General features: G+C 56.2%; 1 long non-coding RNA gene across 1 annotated transcript; it reads right to left on the minus strand.

Annotated features, from left to right (window-relative positions):
• Positions 1 to 3,836: 3,836 nt before the first annotated feature.
• LOC132672914 (uncharacterized) lies at positions 3,837 to 9,623 on the minus strand. The gene is made up of 4 exons (XR_009607777.3): positions 9,575 to 9,623; positions 5,313 to 6,453; positions 4,656 to 4,900; positions 3,837 to 4,347 (listed from the first exon to the last, which is right to left on the minus strand). It is a non-coding gene; the product is annotated as an uncharacterized LOC132672914 (long non-coding RNA).
• Positions 9,624 to 15,277: the final 5,654 nt, after the last annotated feature.

The raw sequence follows: 15,277 nt of genomic DNA on the forward strand, positions 1-15,277 counted from the left end.
AGTGCCGTCTCCGTCCCCCCTGACGACCCTCATGACCAGCTCAGCTCCTCTCGCCGAAGACCAGGCGCCAGAACTGAAGACAGTCCCTGCCCTCTCACCCCCCTGCGTGGGGCCGCCAGCCTGGGGATGCCAGGGCTCCTTGCGCTCCTGGGAGGTGGGCCCCACAGGGGCCGGCGCACCCATACTGCAGATGCGGAGACCGAGGCTCCGACACGGGCAGTCGGGGCGGATGGCTCGGGACCTAGAACCCGGCACCGTGCCCTGTTCAGTAACCACACGCGATCACCCACGCTGTGCCAGGTGGAGCTCTGGGACCAGGGACGCAGAGAAGAAAAGGCAGTGGAGGAAGCCCCTGCCCCGGGGGGGGGGAGGGTATGTAAGTGCAGGTTGTAGTGATTGGGGATTTGACCTGAACGTATCAGAGAAGGTGCTGGCAACCCAGGGGGCTTCTGGGAGGGGTGGGGGAGGGAGGTCTGAACTGCCTTCAGAGGGGAGATGGCTTCTGGGCTGTCTCCTCCAGGCAGAGTGAGAGTTTGCCAGGGGAAGATGATGGAAGGGCTTTCCAGGCTGGAGGAACAGCCTGCCGGAAGGCAAAGAGGCCAGCAAAAGCAGGAGGGGGGTCCTCTGTGACTGCAGTGATGGCTGGAAAGAGGTGCCAGACCAGGAAGAGGTTTGGGCCTCTTTCTGTAGGCATTAGGGAGACAAGGTATAATAGCAGTCGTGATCACAGTGTATATTAATAGCCCCAGCTAACACTTACTGAGGGCTTCCTGTTTGCCAGGCATGTTCTGAACACTTTAAACATTTCTTTCTTTCACTCCTCTTAGAAGGATTATTGCCACCTCTATTTTATAGAGAGGAGAAGACACAGAAAGGTTAAGTCACTGCGCCTGGTCATTCAGCTAGTGGGTGGGAGATTCGACCCCAGCATCAGACTCCAGAGCCTGTGCCCTCAATGAGGACAAAGGTGGGGGGCGGGGGGAGTGCAGGGCTGGGGAGGGAGCAGATCCCAGAGCTCTCTAGGCGATAGGGTGGCTGGGGCCACTGACTACCGGGAGGGGGAAGGCTGGAGGAGGCAGGATGACTCTGTCTCAGTCTGATGGCGCCATTCAGATTTCACTCATTCTGAGAATAAATTCTGCCCTCAGGTCTGCCTGGCCTTGGCCTCCGCCCTCAGGGAGCTGACATTTCAGGAGGCGAAGAGAAATAAACATAAACACAAGACTGAGCAGAACAGCCTCAGACGGTGATACTGACTTGGAGGAAAACTGGACCCAGAGAGGGATCCAGAGATAGGGGGCGGAGGATCCCTTACTTAGGGCCAACCTCCAGGGACACACCTTGTGGCCCTTCCCCTCCAAGGGCCCTCCCCCATGCCCTCGGGGCCCTGTGAAGGCTGCAAGAGGGAGGGGTCCCTGATGGCCCAGGTCTAGGAAAATGCCCCTGGAGACCCCTCCGTGCTTTCCGGGTCAGCCCCTTACTTCCTCCTGCATTGCCTTCCAACCGTCTCCCTTGGGAACACCTCAGCTTAACGGGCCTAAAACAGCAAAGTTTTTGGCTTCCCCTGCCTGCCTCCAGGGCCAAGGTCAAGGAGGGACATGTTAGACCTTCGGGAAGAGAGCGATGACTTCTTTCTTCCAGAGGAAGTGAGGGAAAAAGTTCCCTACCACACGCTGTTTGGTTTTGAATAACCACCCCCCACCCCGTGTTGCCTATAAAATATTAGACACAGAGAATCTTAGAGCAACAGAGTCTTAGATCCTTCGACTTGGGCATCACATTAGAGACTCTGTGAGAAATGGAACACCTTGGGTTTCTGGAGTCATTCAATTTTGGATTTGCAGGATGAAAACACGAGATCAGAAGCCTAGGGTTTGGGGGTTCGGATTTGCAGGGAGCTTGGATGTCCCCTCATGGTTCCATCCACCCCTCACTAGCTGCTATCTTTGGGCATTCACTTAACATCTCTGTGCCTGAGTTTCCTTTCTTTTTGTTCAAAGCGGACGGAAATAGTTTGCACCCGGAAGGGCTCCTGCGCCGGTTCGATGAGCTGCTGCTACAGAAAGCTTGGCCCAGTGCCAAGCTGGGTAAACTGTGAGCTATACTAATACTCTTCGAGCTAATGCAGTTCACCTCCCCTGTGATGCAGGGGTGGGTCAGACAGCTGCTGGTGCCTCTGCCCAGCCGGCCGCTGTGTAGAAGGACATCCAGCCTAGACTAGATTCCCTCCTGAGGTGAAGTACCCACCTTCACAAGACGCAACCTTTGTCCTGCAGCGAGGGAACGGGTCCGAGCCCGTGGTTCTTCCGCCCTGAGTGTCCCAATCCTGTTCTCTGGTGCTGGAGACCCCCTCCTCCATGCCTACAAAGCCAAGGGTAGGGTGGGGGGTGGGGGGAGGAGCTAGGCCCACCCAGCACCTTCCCCAGGATGGCCTGGCAAGGTGGTACAATTTGTCCAGAGCCCTTCCCAATCCAGCTGCCCTTTTCTTCCTTTCTCAGCAGCCCCCTTCAATTGCCGGGTTTCCTGGGTGCTCATTTGTCCCGCCTTGACAGGGAGAAAAGCCTCCATTCGTTCTCCCGAGGTCAGAGGAAACGTGTGCTTTATAAAGGACACCTGGATTAGTAACATTTAAGGGAAAGCCACAACTTGGAGAGGGTGGGTTCAAGCATCCCCTGGGGGGCTGCGGGACCAAAATGGGTGGGATCGGGAGGGAGCTTAGAGCACCGGCTACCCCGATCCAGGGGCTGGAGGCTTCTCCCGGCGCCCTGCCTTCCTCCCTGCCGCCCGCCGCCGAGTGCAGGACCACAGCCCGGATCACCTACCCATCTGCAGTCCCGGTGGCCTGCCGGTCCTCTGTCCCACGGCATTAATTGGTTTTCCGGCACCGGTAAATCCCCTGCTTCGCCTCTAGGGGAGGAGCTGCGGTCAGGGAGCTGGGCGCTTGCTTGCAAGGCGCCCATCACCAGCCTGAGGGCTTTTTCTGGCTGGGCAGGAGAATGCGTGTAACTCCCAAATTAGGCTTTCAACGGCTGTCTTTCCCTAAAGGAGACACGTGGGCTCCTTTAGTGTTTCAGCTAAAACACTGAGAGGGAGCAAGAGAAGTAGAAATTGGCTTATTTCTAGAAATTCAGTGAAAACAGTCTGGACTGGTTTTGTGTTTTACATTTTTTATCTCCCCCCACCCCCACCTCCCCCTCCCCGGCCTCCCCCTCCCCCGCCCCACCCCACTCCACCTTGGCCTCTGATGCCAAAGCCACACGAGCAGACGTGGCTTCACAGGACCAGACATTCAGAGTCAAGCCGAGTCGAGTGGTCAGTGGGGAGAGCCGGTGGGCTTGGGGCCACCTGGCTCAGCTCTGGGATGAGGGTGGAGCTGGGCCTCGGTGATGGGGAAGAAGGTTCCAGAATGGGGAGAGGCTCAAGAAAGGAAAGAACACCTGTGCTCCCACCCGCCCCCAGCCATCCCCACCCCACTTTCTGCTGCAGGCTCAGTGAGGGGCCCGGGATCCTCAGGAAAACCAGGCCCCGCCAGGTGCTGCTCCTTTGCACATGCTGTTCCCCTGCCGGGAGTGCCCTGCTGTCTGCTGGAGAAGCCCCCGCAGCCTTCCAGCCGCGCGGCCCTCCTCGGTGAGGTCTCTGTCCTCCCCACCCGCCCCCAGCCATCGCGCTCTTACGACCTTTCCAGCCGCAGACCTTCTTACCTTTGGAGGATCCGTCTTCTATGAGATCACACATATTAGATCAGATCCCACATCGAATCAATGTATGTGTAACATGTGAGAGCCAAGTAGAGCAGAAAGTGACTCTTTGACACGTATCGATTTCTTTTTGCGTTTTAAGGGTATTTATTTGGAGAGAGAGAGAGAGGGTGTGCATGCAAAGGAGGGAAGAGAGAGGGAGAGAGAGAATCCCACGCAGGCTCTGCCCTGTCAGCACGGAGCCTGACCCGGGGCTTGATCCCACGAACCAGGAGACCACGACCTGAGCCGACATCCAGAGTCGGACGCTCAACCGACTGAGCCACCCAGACTCCCCAGTACGTATCAATTTCAGCGGCGCAATTTCCTGTTCGTATTTTAACCGCATGACTCTCTCCGGATCTTAAACTTCCTCAGAGGCCCTCAAGAGCTCGGAGATCCTGGCGCTGTGGCTGGAGCGGAGCATCTGAGGGAGAAGACACTCCCCTTCCACCCGGTCCCCATCCACGCAGAACCGGGGCCTTCCCACAGTATCCCATGGTGACGTCATCATCGCGGTCTCCGCGGGACAAGGCAGGGGGCGCGGCCCGTCATTTCTAGATGCCACGTGGTCAGCCCAGGGCCAGGCACAGAAGGATCAGTAAAGCTGCTGAGAAAAAGTGAGCAAGCCAGTGAGACCTCCTGGCAGCACAGGCTGTAGGAACAGCAGCCGGGGACACGGGTGGCCTTCGCAGACCCCGCCTCCCAGCGCCCCCCTCGCCAGGGAACATGGCGCATGTGGTGCATGAGGACCGAAGGAGAGAGAGGATACTCATGTTGGGAGAGGGGAGCCCCGTCGTGCCTATGGGCACCTGCCAAGAGGGTGGGCACTTGGGACAGCCATGGGGGTGGGGCAGGAGGTAGCTAATGAGACACCCACCGCACCCCACCCCAACCTGGAGATATCAGCTGGCTTACATTAAGTGAGGCAGAGGGCCCTGGGGGGAAGGATCTGGAATTGGGGGTCAAGGCAACATGGTGGGAGTCCGGCTGCACCCCTCAGTAGCTGTGTGACCTTGCCCCCCTGGGCTTCGTTTCTGTCCTCCGGAAAACAGGATCCGGAAGGCCCAAGCTCAAGCTCACAGCCAAGTTTAGCAGTGTTCATGGTGAAGCGGTCAAGAACACGGGCTTTGGAATCAAGGTCACTCCCCAGGTTAGGTGACCTGGGGACTATAAAGAGCAGTAGCATAACGAGTTGGATTCCCTGCCCCCTCTTTTCTGGGTGGATTCTCTTCCTGCTGCTTTCTTCTTCCTCTGTGGGTGGGGGCTCAGTCTGATCTTGGTACACTGGGGTCTTAGAGGCGGCGGGGAGCCTGGAGATGGCCTCTCCGTTCCAGCTTTCCCGTGGAAAGACGAAGAGTCAGGGTCACAGAGAGAAGAACATGCCTGAGGACCCACAGGAACTATGTGTGGAGCCCAGGTGGGGACGTATTTGATCATCACAGCTGTCCTAGAGGTAGTCGCCTGACTCCCAGACCAAGGCCAAGTCCCCCACAGTGCACCGTGCAGGAACTGGGGCCAAGGACTTGGGGGCTTGCCTGCCCTCCACAGGGGACCCCGGAAATCAAACCAAACCAAAATAAGGAAGCAGCTGTTGTGTGACGAATGGTCGCTGTTTTCGCAGCCCTGGTCTGAGCACGTCACGTGTCCTCTCCGGTTCCAGCCTCTCCACACTTCGATGAGGCTCGGACCGTCAGTGTCTACTTCCCAGCACACAGCAGGGGCAGGTGCGTGGCCCAGCCGGGAGTCCGTCCCAGGCAGTTTGCTGCTAGAACGCACGAAGCCGCTCCCGTTCTGTGCACCTCGGCAGAAAAGGAGGGAAAAGGAGGCAACGGAGGAAGGGCATCATGTCTGCGACACGGCGACACGTTATAGGAGTTCGTGTGTGCAGGTGGCCTGACCTCTGAGTTTGATGACAGGGTGCGCCTTATCCCTGAGCAAACCCATCTGCCCTGGGGAGCTCCGGGGAGGGCAGGCTGCTCCCCTCAACTGAGTGGGCACAGTGCAGGCAGATGGGCCCAGGGGAGAACAGTGCCAGGCACACTGGCCAGGCCCCCACACCACTAAGTCCAAGCTGCTCAGACATGAACAAATCTCTCCCCTCCCCTCCCCTCCCCTCCTCTCCCCAGCCTTGGGTCCGCCTCTGCAAAAATGGACACAATGTAACCACCAGACCGTGGCATTGCTGTGGGATTGGAATGAAATCAGGGAGGAGGAAGTTGGTGCTAGGGGACACTACTGGGCCCCAGGCTCACCCAGCCGGTGAGCTCAGAAGCCAGGACTCAGGCTTTGCTGCCTCTGTTCCCGTCCTCTGGCCCCACAGCCCAGTGGGAGGGGGCCAGCCAGCGGGTTTCCCTTCCAAGCCTCGATTTCCTCATCTGAGGAATGGAGGTAATGACACCCTCTGGCAGGTTCTCCTCCGAGGCTTGCAATCCCGTGTGTAAATTGACTGGTGCCCAGGGACATCTGTGACCTGGTGTCACAATTTTGAGGTGACAGTGGAAATCGGGCTAAACTGAGCAGAGAATGAGGAGGAAGACACTGTCCTCACAAGGAGAAGGGGTAGCGCTGAAGTCTCCGTGGGTGCCCCCACCTGTCCCTCACCACCTGCCTTGCGGGAGAGGCTCTGGAAGCTTCTGAGGGGGACTCTAGCGGAGGCGGCTGCCTCCCAGTCTGAACATCAGCTGCTCCCTTTCCTTCCAGAGATTCGTCAGTCCTGGAAGATGAGAGAAGGATCTGGGCCTGCGCTCCCCTGGGGGCCGAGCTGGAGCCCCACGGGGTGGGCAGGGTGGGGTGGGTGCGGGCAGGGGTGGGTGCAGGAGGGGCTCCGCCTCTGCTTGTTTAGTGGGTGACCCCACAGCAGACCTGCCTCAGCCCAGGCTCTTTTCCTGATCTAATTAGCCTCACTGAGAATTAAACTACACAGCCCTGAAGTGAGCCTGCTCCCTTGAGAGCGTTCCAGAACTAATACTGATTAAATATGAAACAGTTCCTTCTTCAAGCCCGAGTTGAGGAGGCATGAGCCAGAGATGGGGGCTGTAATTACTCGTTCTGATTATGCAGCATGTTTAAGAAGAGGAGGAAAAGGGAGGGGAGGAGATGAGAGGGGAGGAAATGAGGGGAGGGGAGAAGGAAGGAGAAGGGAAAGAGGGAAGGGGAGGGGAGGATAAGAGGTGAGGAGGGGAGGGGAGGGGAGGATAAGAGAGGTAGGAGGGGATGGGAGAGAAAGGGAAGAGAGGAGAAAAGAAGGGATGGAAAGAGGACAGAGGGGAGGGGAGGAGAAGGGAAGGAAAGAAAAAGAAAGGGAGGGAGGGGAGGAGATAAGAAATGAGGAGGGGAGGGGAATAGAGGGGAGGAGAAGGGACAGGCCAGAGAGGGAAGGAAGGGGGGTGAGGGGGGAGGGGAGAAGAGGAGAGGGGAGGGCAGGAGAAGAGGGAAGGAGAAGAGAGGAGAGGAGAGGAGAGGAGAGGAGAGGAGAGGAGAGGAGAGGTGAGGAGAGGAGAGGGGAGGGGAGGGGAAGGGGCCAAGCACCTGCCTGATTACAGGAAGCTACTATGAGGGAGGGTAATGAGGAAATCTGGAGCCTGTATTTACCTCCAGACCCAAAGGCGAAGGCGTTCGCACTCATTGCTTCCTCGGCCTGGACTGCCCTTCCTCAGATACCCACATGGCTCCCTCCACCCCCTCCAAGGCTTTGGGAAAACATCAGCTTCCTGGGGAGGCCTTCCTGGACCCCCTTCACACTGCCCGTGACCCCCAGACTTTTGAAGGCCCCTTTCTGCTTTATTTTTCTCCTTGGCACTTGTCACCATGGAGCCCAGAGACCGGGAGGTCCCTCCAGAGCGCGCAGTGGGGGCGTGGACCAGGGCCTTGGCTGGAGAGATGGCGACAAGGGACAGGAGAAGGAGAAATAAGGCTGAGGGTGGGGGGGGGGGGGGTCACCCAGGGAGGTTCGGTGCTCGATGGGCTGGGAGGAGGTGAGAACGTGGGGTGGGGGGTCGCGGGTGAAAGCTCCAGTTCTCAGTGATGGTGGCCCTCTGGTAAGCGAGGTAGCACAGTCTCCAGGGCACAGGGTGGGGGTTCAGGTTTAGGCAGAGGCTGCAGCGGGGGGCGGGGGCCTGTGGTCACGGGGCTCACACAGCAAGCCCAGTACAGCCGATAGGATGAGGACTGCACCAGAAAGGGGCGGGGGGGGGGGGGGGGGGCACGGGAATGATGTGAACGATGCATTGGAGCTCATAGGTTGAGAAAGGACAAGCACCCACCTCCCTGTCCTAAAACCTCCTTGATTTGCACCACCACCAAGCAGGGCAGTGGACGCCTGGGTCTGTATCCACCCCGACACATCCTCACCTGGTTACGGATTTCACAGCCCGGCTGACTCCCCTTGAGGCCCGGCTGTAACGATGGCCACCTCCTACCTGCTCCTCTGGGACAGGGGCGCATCCCCTGGATGGGAAAGCTGGCCCTCGGGCTGTCCCTTCCCACTGACCAGAGCGAGGCAAGGGGGTGGAGGGGTGGAGGGGTGGGGCTCAACCCAGCCAGGGGGCTCTGATTGCCATGGAAACGGGTGGCGTAGTCTCCACAGAGTGATTTTGGTGCCCAGATGAAGAGAATGATGGAGATGCGGGGAGGATCGTGGCGACAGGTTGTGTGAAGCAGGCTCAGCATGTAGAAGCCATCCTGAGGCCCTGGGAAGCAGGGAGAGTGCTGGGCAGGGATCAGTGTGACTGCCCTGTGTGGAATAACCATTATCTGGAGGCCAGGGTATCGGTGCATAGCAGCCAGGAGCCAGAGAACCAGCGAGAACCAGACCAGTGGGCCGAACATCGAAGTTATAAATCAACTAACAAACTGTCAAATAAAATTAGTTTACCCTCCTACCTAACAAATTCTTGATCTCTGCACTAGAATGTGGGGAGCAGAGAAAGCTGACCCCGGGGGGCCACGGGCCCCTGACCCCCGACCCAGCCCTCCCTCCCCTCCCTCCACAGTCTCGCCCGCAGCGCGCAGACACCCCGGCCGGCGGGTCCAGCCCTGCACCCCCACACACGGCTGCACTCGCGGCTCTCGACGGTGTGCACACAGGCCGCGTGGTTCACCCTCGGGACAGCAGACCCAGGGATGGGGTCCACGCGGGCTCCGGTCGGTCAGGAAGGGAATTGGGGGGGTGTGGGCGCCAGACCTTGTCCCCTGTGTCTTGACGGGAGAGGCGCCGCGGGAGGAGGGTGAGGGGAGCCCCCCTCGCTCAGGTCTCAGGGTCGCGGGGTGGATGGACGGAGGGGCAGCGGTGTGGCTGAGGGACCAGGGGGAGGGCGTGGGGACATCTGGGCCAGAGATGACGACGGGGCCTGAGATGGGCTGGGCGGTGCGGCGGGGGGTGGAATCCAGAGGTTTGAAGACATAAAAATGGGTGGTCCCTGGGGTGTGAGGGGGGCAGGGGCAGGGGTGCCCCATTGTCTCTGACTTGGGTGAGCAGGTGCCGCAGGGGCAACTCGGGGATGAGAACGGTGCGGGGGGAGCAGGTCTGACAGGAAGCTGAAGGGTTGAACTCAAGGGCGGAGGTGGTGGCCCCCCAGATGGCAGAGGCTGAGCCCCGGGACAGGAAGGGGCAGGAGGCGGGCGGCTTGTCTAGCTCGGCTCTGTATGTCCAACACTTGGGACCTGCTGGGCACATCACAGACTCACAATGTGGATCTCGGCCCAGGGTCTGGCAGGAGATAGAGCCCCAGGGTTGTAAGCACCTGGACGGGGATGCGCCCGCGGGTGTGGTGAGCTCACGCTGGGGGAGGGGAAAGACGGGGTGGGGGATGAGGGGGAGAACCAGGGGTACTCACCCTGGCTTCACCGGCTGGGTCCACGGAGCTGAGTGGCCTCCTGGCCAGGACAGGGGGAGGGGAGGGGGCAGGGGGGAGCGGGTCCAGCGCCTTCCTCCCACGCGCTGACCCAGCCCGCTAGAGAGAGTGGCCAATCAGCGTCCTGCCTCTGAGCAGTCAGAAGCACGCAGCTTCCTTCCTCGAGAAGGGAGGTGGGTCTGCCATGGGGGGAGGGGTGGTGGGTCTGCCCAATAACGAGTCTGATAACTGCTGATCGTGATTTAAACAGAACCTGCACAAAACACAGAAGCAGAGGATTTCATTTCCCCTGGGAGGTGAGGAGAGCCTCATGGAAGGTCTGCCTTTGACTTTGGCCTTGAAGGTGGAGGAAGGTTGCAGAGATGGGGTTTGATGGGAAGGGCGGGAGGGCAGGAGGCAGTATGCCCAGGATGCGTGTGCGATTCAGCAATGCTGCTGGGGGCCTGGCGAGCCTGAGCAAACAGAGCAGTGGGGAAGGGTGCAGATAGCAAAAGGGGGTCCCCAGAGAAGTGGCAACAGGCCGGGGATGAAGATGGAGGGTGTGAAGTGAGGAAGGACAGAGATAAACGCTCCCGATGCAGCAGACAGCCGGCGGCCGGGACAAGACTCGCCCGTGGAGGGATGGTTCTAGAATGGGAATCTGGGGATCACACAGCTCTTTGATTCCTAAGGAGCCTTCAATGAGAAAAATAACAAAATCATAATTTCTGAAAGCCTTAGAGTCCTAGGGAATCTTATAATCTCAGGATAATTGAATTATTGGATCGCACAATCTCAGATGCCTACAAACTACAACAATATGGAACATTAGAATGTTCAAGGTGTCACAACCCAGCTCCTCCTTCCCCGCTAATGACAACGTGCACTCCGTGCACAGCGCTTTGCACACAGGATGTCCTTTTGTCTCCATGACAACCCCGGGGGAGTGCGAACTATTACTTGGCCTGATTTTTCCAGATGAAGAAACCGAGGTTCTGTGAGTATAAGTTGTCGCTGAAGGTTGAACACGGTCAGCACCCGGCCCAGAGCTCTTATTCTTGGAAACCCAAGCTCTCAGCCTCTTGGCTAGTTTGCCTCCTTCGAGGTCTCTGTGCTCACCTGTCCTCTGTGCACACCTCCAGAGACGGGGAGTTCATTACTGCTCCCCAGGGCCATCCACGCATCCCAATGGTGGACGCATCCCTCCTTCTCAGGGCCTCCACCTGTTGTCCCCTCATCTGCCCTGGGAGACCCCACAAGTAGACAAACCTTCACCCGGGCCCCGTGGGCAGCTCCCCAAGGTGGGGCAGTGATGGCACAGGAAGGAAGAAGTCAGGGAGGAAAGCCCCAGCGGCAGCCCCTCCCTGGTGAGAGAGAGCGGGGTTCACCTGAGGGAGGGAGTCAGCGGAGCCAGGCAGGGGGGAGCAGGTCCCCCAAAGACTGGAGAGAACAAAGCTCAGAGCACTGGGCAGGGTGGGGGGTGAGGGATGGATGTATAATACAGAAACAATCCTCCAACAATCAGAGTTATGGGGCCTCATAAGAGTAGAATCCTAAGTGCTGTGCCTTTAATTTCCTGGCGCTTCTCCCTGAAAACTTATTCTGCAAAAATGTGTCTGTGCCATCCATCCTCCCAGATGGCTTTTTAAGTGAAGCTGTTTGTTAAGCAGAAGAAGAAAAGGGAGGGGTGGGGAGGAGCGGGCGGAGCCTCTGCCGCCCCAGGAGAAGACAGAGGGGGGAGGGGGGCAGGGAGGACCCTGTGGTCCCGGAAAGGCTCAGAGCGCGGCCTCCCAGTGTGGGTGGGGCCACGGGCACAGCCCAGTGCACTTGGCCAGAGTCCCAGTGACAGTGGCCCCTAGTGCCCGGGCGCCCCTCGTGTGCCCAGCTCCGGGCTGAGCACTTTAGACTCATTGGTCCAATTCATCCTCACCCGACCTGTGCAGCAGGTCCTGTGAACCTCCCCACTCCACAGAGGAGGAGCTCAGAGAGGGGCAGGCACTTGCCCAAGGTCACACAGCTGATGAGAGGATTAGAGCCCGGAGTCTTAACCAGGCTATCACACAGCCCCTCCCAGCCTCTCAGCTGGAAGATCAGACCCACCAGGCACTCAGGCCCCCAGGGCCTCAGTTTCTCCATCGGTACCTTGAGGTGGAGGGTGTAGCTCCGCGATTCTCAAGCCTGACTCCACGTTGGAATCCTCCCGGGGCTTTTCAGCCGTGCTGAGGCCCTGGGCGGGACCTCAGGCAGACAGAGTCAGGGGAATGGGGCCCCTGTAGCTAGATTTGTTTTCAAATCCCACCCAGACAGTGCTAATTGCTGGAGAGGAAGCCACAGGAATTCTCACTCACTGCCGGTGTGAATACAAAGTGGCACAGGCACTTTGGAAGACGGTTTGGCAGTTTGTTACAAAACTGAACACAGTCTCCCCAGACGATCCAGCAGCCACGCTTCCAGGTCGTCACTCTGAACATATGCACAAACACACCAAAACCTGCATGTGAGCACCTACAGCAGCTTTGTTCATAATTGCCGAGCGCCGAGAGCGACCAAGATGTCCTTCCATAGGGGAGTGGATAAGTAACCTGTGGTACGTCCATACAATGGAAAATTCGTCGGTGGTAAAAAAAAAAAAAAAATGAGCCATTGAGCTGTGCAGACACATGGATGAATCGTAAATGCTTATCGCTAAGGGAAAGAAGGCCACCTGAAAAGGTCACATTTATATGACCTTCTGGAAGCGGCAAAATGACAGAGACAGTAAACAGAGCGGCGGTTGTAAGGGCTTCAGGAAATGGGGACGTGGGGAAGAGGTCAAGTACGGAAGATGTTTTTCAGGGCGGCAAAACGTCATGCATGCTACTAGAATGGTGGATAAGTGACACCGTGCGTTTGTCAAAATCCGTCGAACTTTGCGGTAGAAGGCGTGAGCGTTAGTTAGTGTATGCAGATTTCAAAACGTTGTCTAGGGGGCCAGGGGATCCCAGGATGGGATTCTGTTTGTGACAAAAGAACCAAGCCATGTTACAAATGTATCGAGCAACCTCGGGGAAGCGGGGTGGAGGTAAAAGGTGCTGATCTCTGCAGCTTTGAAAATGAATGGAGCTTGTTAAGACCAAAAGCAGACAGAATGCACAGAAACCCTGGGCTCTGGTGGACAGAGTGGCTTCCCAGGCGGTGTGGGCTAACAATGCTGAAGTCGCTTATGCATATACACTGAGAAGGAACATGCTTAGTGTTTGGATAGGCAGAGGGTGGGAGCCAGGCTTCTCACGGCCGGGATAGGAGTTTCCAGGCAAACAAAGGGAGAAGGCTGGAATGATCCCTGTGGCCATGGATTAGAGTTGGAAACCTCCACATGAACTCGTGTTTAGCTGAACGCAGATACAGATGTTTACATATATAAATATTTATGCACGTGTGTAGAGGCATGAGTTAGTATAGCTGTGCCTCCTTGCTCTGTGAGCTGACTGCCTCAAGGCAGTGACATCCCCTTAGTGCCTAGCACCCAAATCTTGGTTTCTCATACAACTCTCCCCTAACAGAATCCAGGGCTCCTTGGAGAAAAGCATAATTCTAGAACTAGGGCAGGAAATGGACAAGCTAAGCCTGGCATACCTTTCAGTGCCAGAAAGTAAGGAAGTGCTAAAAAAGAAAAATAAAGAAATCTCACGATGATGAGCAGCTATCCAAGGGACACGAGAGCCCACGGAAAGAGCTCCCAGTCACCAGAGCTGGAACACTTTGAGCAACAAAATAAGTAAATTAGTATTGGGTTGTAGCCCAAAGTATAAAAGAAATACCTATGAGTCCAAACTGATGTGAATGAATGGATAAACGAATGAATGAACGAATAAATGAATGAAAAAAGACAGATCCCACTTGCAGAAGAATTCCAGGGTCGTAAGGTATGTAGGATCTATGCTGTCACCTCTCTCATTTCTGACATTGATAACTTGTGTCTCCCCTCTTTTGTGTCCTGATCAGTGTGGCTAGAAGTTTATCAATTTTATTGATCTCCTCAAAGAACCAACTTCGGTTTCATTAATTTTCTCTATTGCTTTTCTCCCCTGATTTCTACCCTGATACTTATTTCCTCTCTGTTGTCTACACGGGATTTAATTCGCTTTTCTGTTTCCAGTTTCTTAAAGTGGAAGCTGAGGTCACTGATTCAAGACATTTCTCCTTTTCAAATGTAGGCGTTTCGTGCCATAAATTTCCCCTAAGAACTGCGTCAGCGGCCTCCCGCGGATTTTGATACGTTGTGTTTTCATTTTCTTTCGGTGAAAAGCACCTTCCAATCCCCCTTTGGTTGACTCTTTAACACTTCGGGTTACGTCAAAGTATGCTATTGGGTTTGAAAATATTTGGAGATCTTTCAAGAACTCTTCCTGTTAAGTTACAGATTTCCAGTTGATTTCTATTGTGGCCAGAGAACATGCTCTGCACAACTCGAGCCCCTTAAATTTGTGGAAGCTTGTTTTGTGACCCAGAATATTGTCTACGTACCATATTTAGATACACATGGGGAAAAGAATGTGCGTTCTTGTTGCCTGGTGGAATATTCTATGTCACGTAGGTCAGATTGGTTGATGGTTGATAGAACTTAATCAAGTTCTCCGTATGGTATATGTAATTTTCTGTCGGGCTCCTCTGGCAGTTACTGAACAAAGGGTGTTAAAGCCTCTCACTATCACTGTGCCTTCGTCTGTTTCTCCTCACAGTTCTATCATTTTTGTCTCACATATTTTGAAGCGCCGTTGGACGCGTAAACATTGAGGATGCGTAGGTCCTCTGGGTGAATTCGCGATAGGATCATCACCTCTGGTAAAATCGATTACTCTGAAACCTCCCTTTTCGACGTTACCGCGGTCACCCCAGGCGTCTTTCTGGACATTGTGGATGTTACCTCGCTGGGGGCTGGGTATGCTTTTATTTTGCCGTAAGTATTCCTGAGCTTTGTTCTGGAGCTTGAAACTCACGTGGCATCTTTAGGATCTTGCTTTGAGATTTCTTGGCTGGGACCGGAGTGGCTCTCAGTCGACAGCTGGGTTTTCTCCCTTCAAGCCCCTTCTGCATGCTCTTCAGACCTGTCTGCTCAGCTCTCTCCTCTCCGAGGCACCATGGTCTCCTAGAATCTCAGCTCCACCTCCTGGACTCCGGGACACCCCCCCTCCCCCACCACTGGGCTCCACCTGGCTTCCTTCTTCCTGGCCCAGGGCCTGACAGCTCTCTCATGGCTAGAAACCAGGGCACTTGTGGGGCTCACTTCCTGGGTTTCCCCGCTCTTCTCCGTTGCCTGATGTCCAGGCTGTCGTAAACCATTGTTTCGTAATTTTGTTTTTTGGTCACTTCAGGCGGGAAGATAAATCCGGTCCCTGTCACCCCATCTTGCCTAGAAGAGATCCCCGCAGCTAGAGCTGAGGACAGCCAGGCTATTCCCATCATCACACTGTTCGGATGGAGAAACTGAGGCCGCGAGGTGTGGCACTTGCACAAGGCCGCGTAGCAGGTTGGAGGGTCTAGAACCCCAAGGTGATTGCTGATGGAGACAATCTGCTTCCCTGGCATGCATAAATGAATGAATGAATGAATGAATGAATGGATAAATAAGGATTTTGCTTCTGCTCCTTCCCCAGAGGCAGCAGATCTCTGCCCAGGTCCTGAGGGTGACATGTTCCTGCCCCAGTGAAGCGTTTTAAGGCTTAG

Source organism: Panthera onca, chromosome C1, assembly GCF_046562875.1.
Source record: "Panthera onca isolate mPanOnc1 chromosome C1, mPanOnc1 haplotype 2, whole genome shotgun sequence".
Lineage (NCBI taxonomy): Eukaryota > Metazoa > Chordata > Mammalia > Carnivora > Felidae > Panthera > Panthera onca.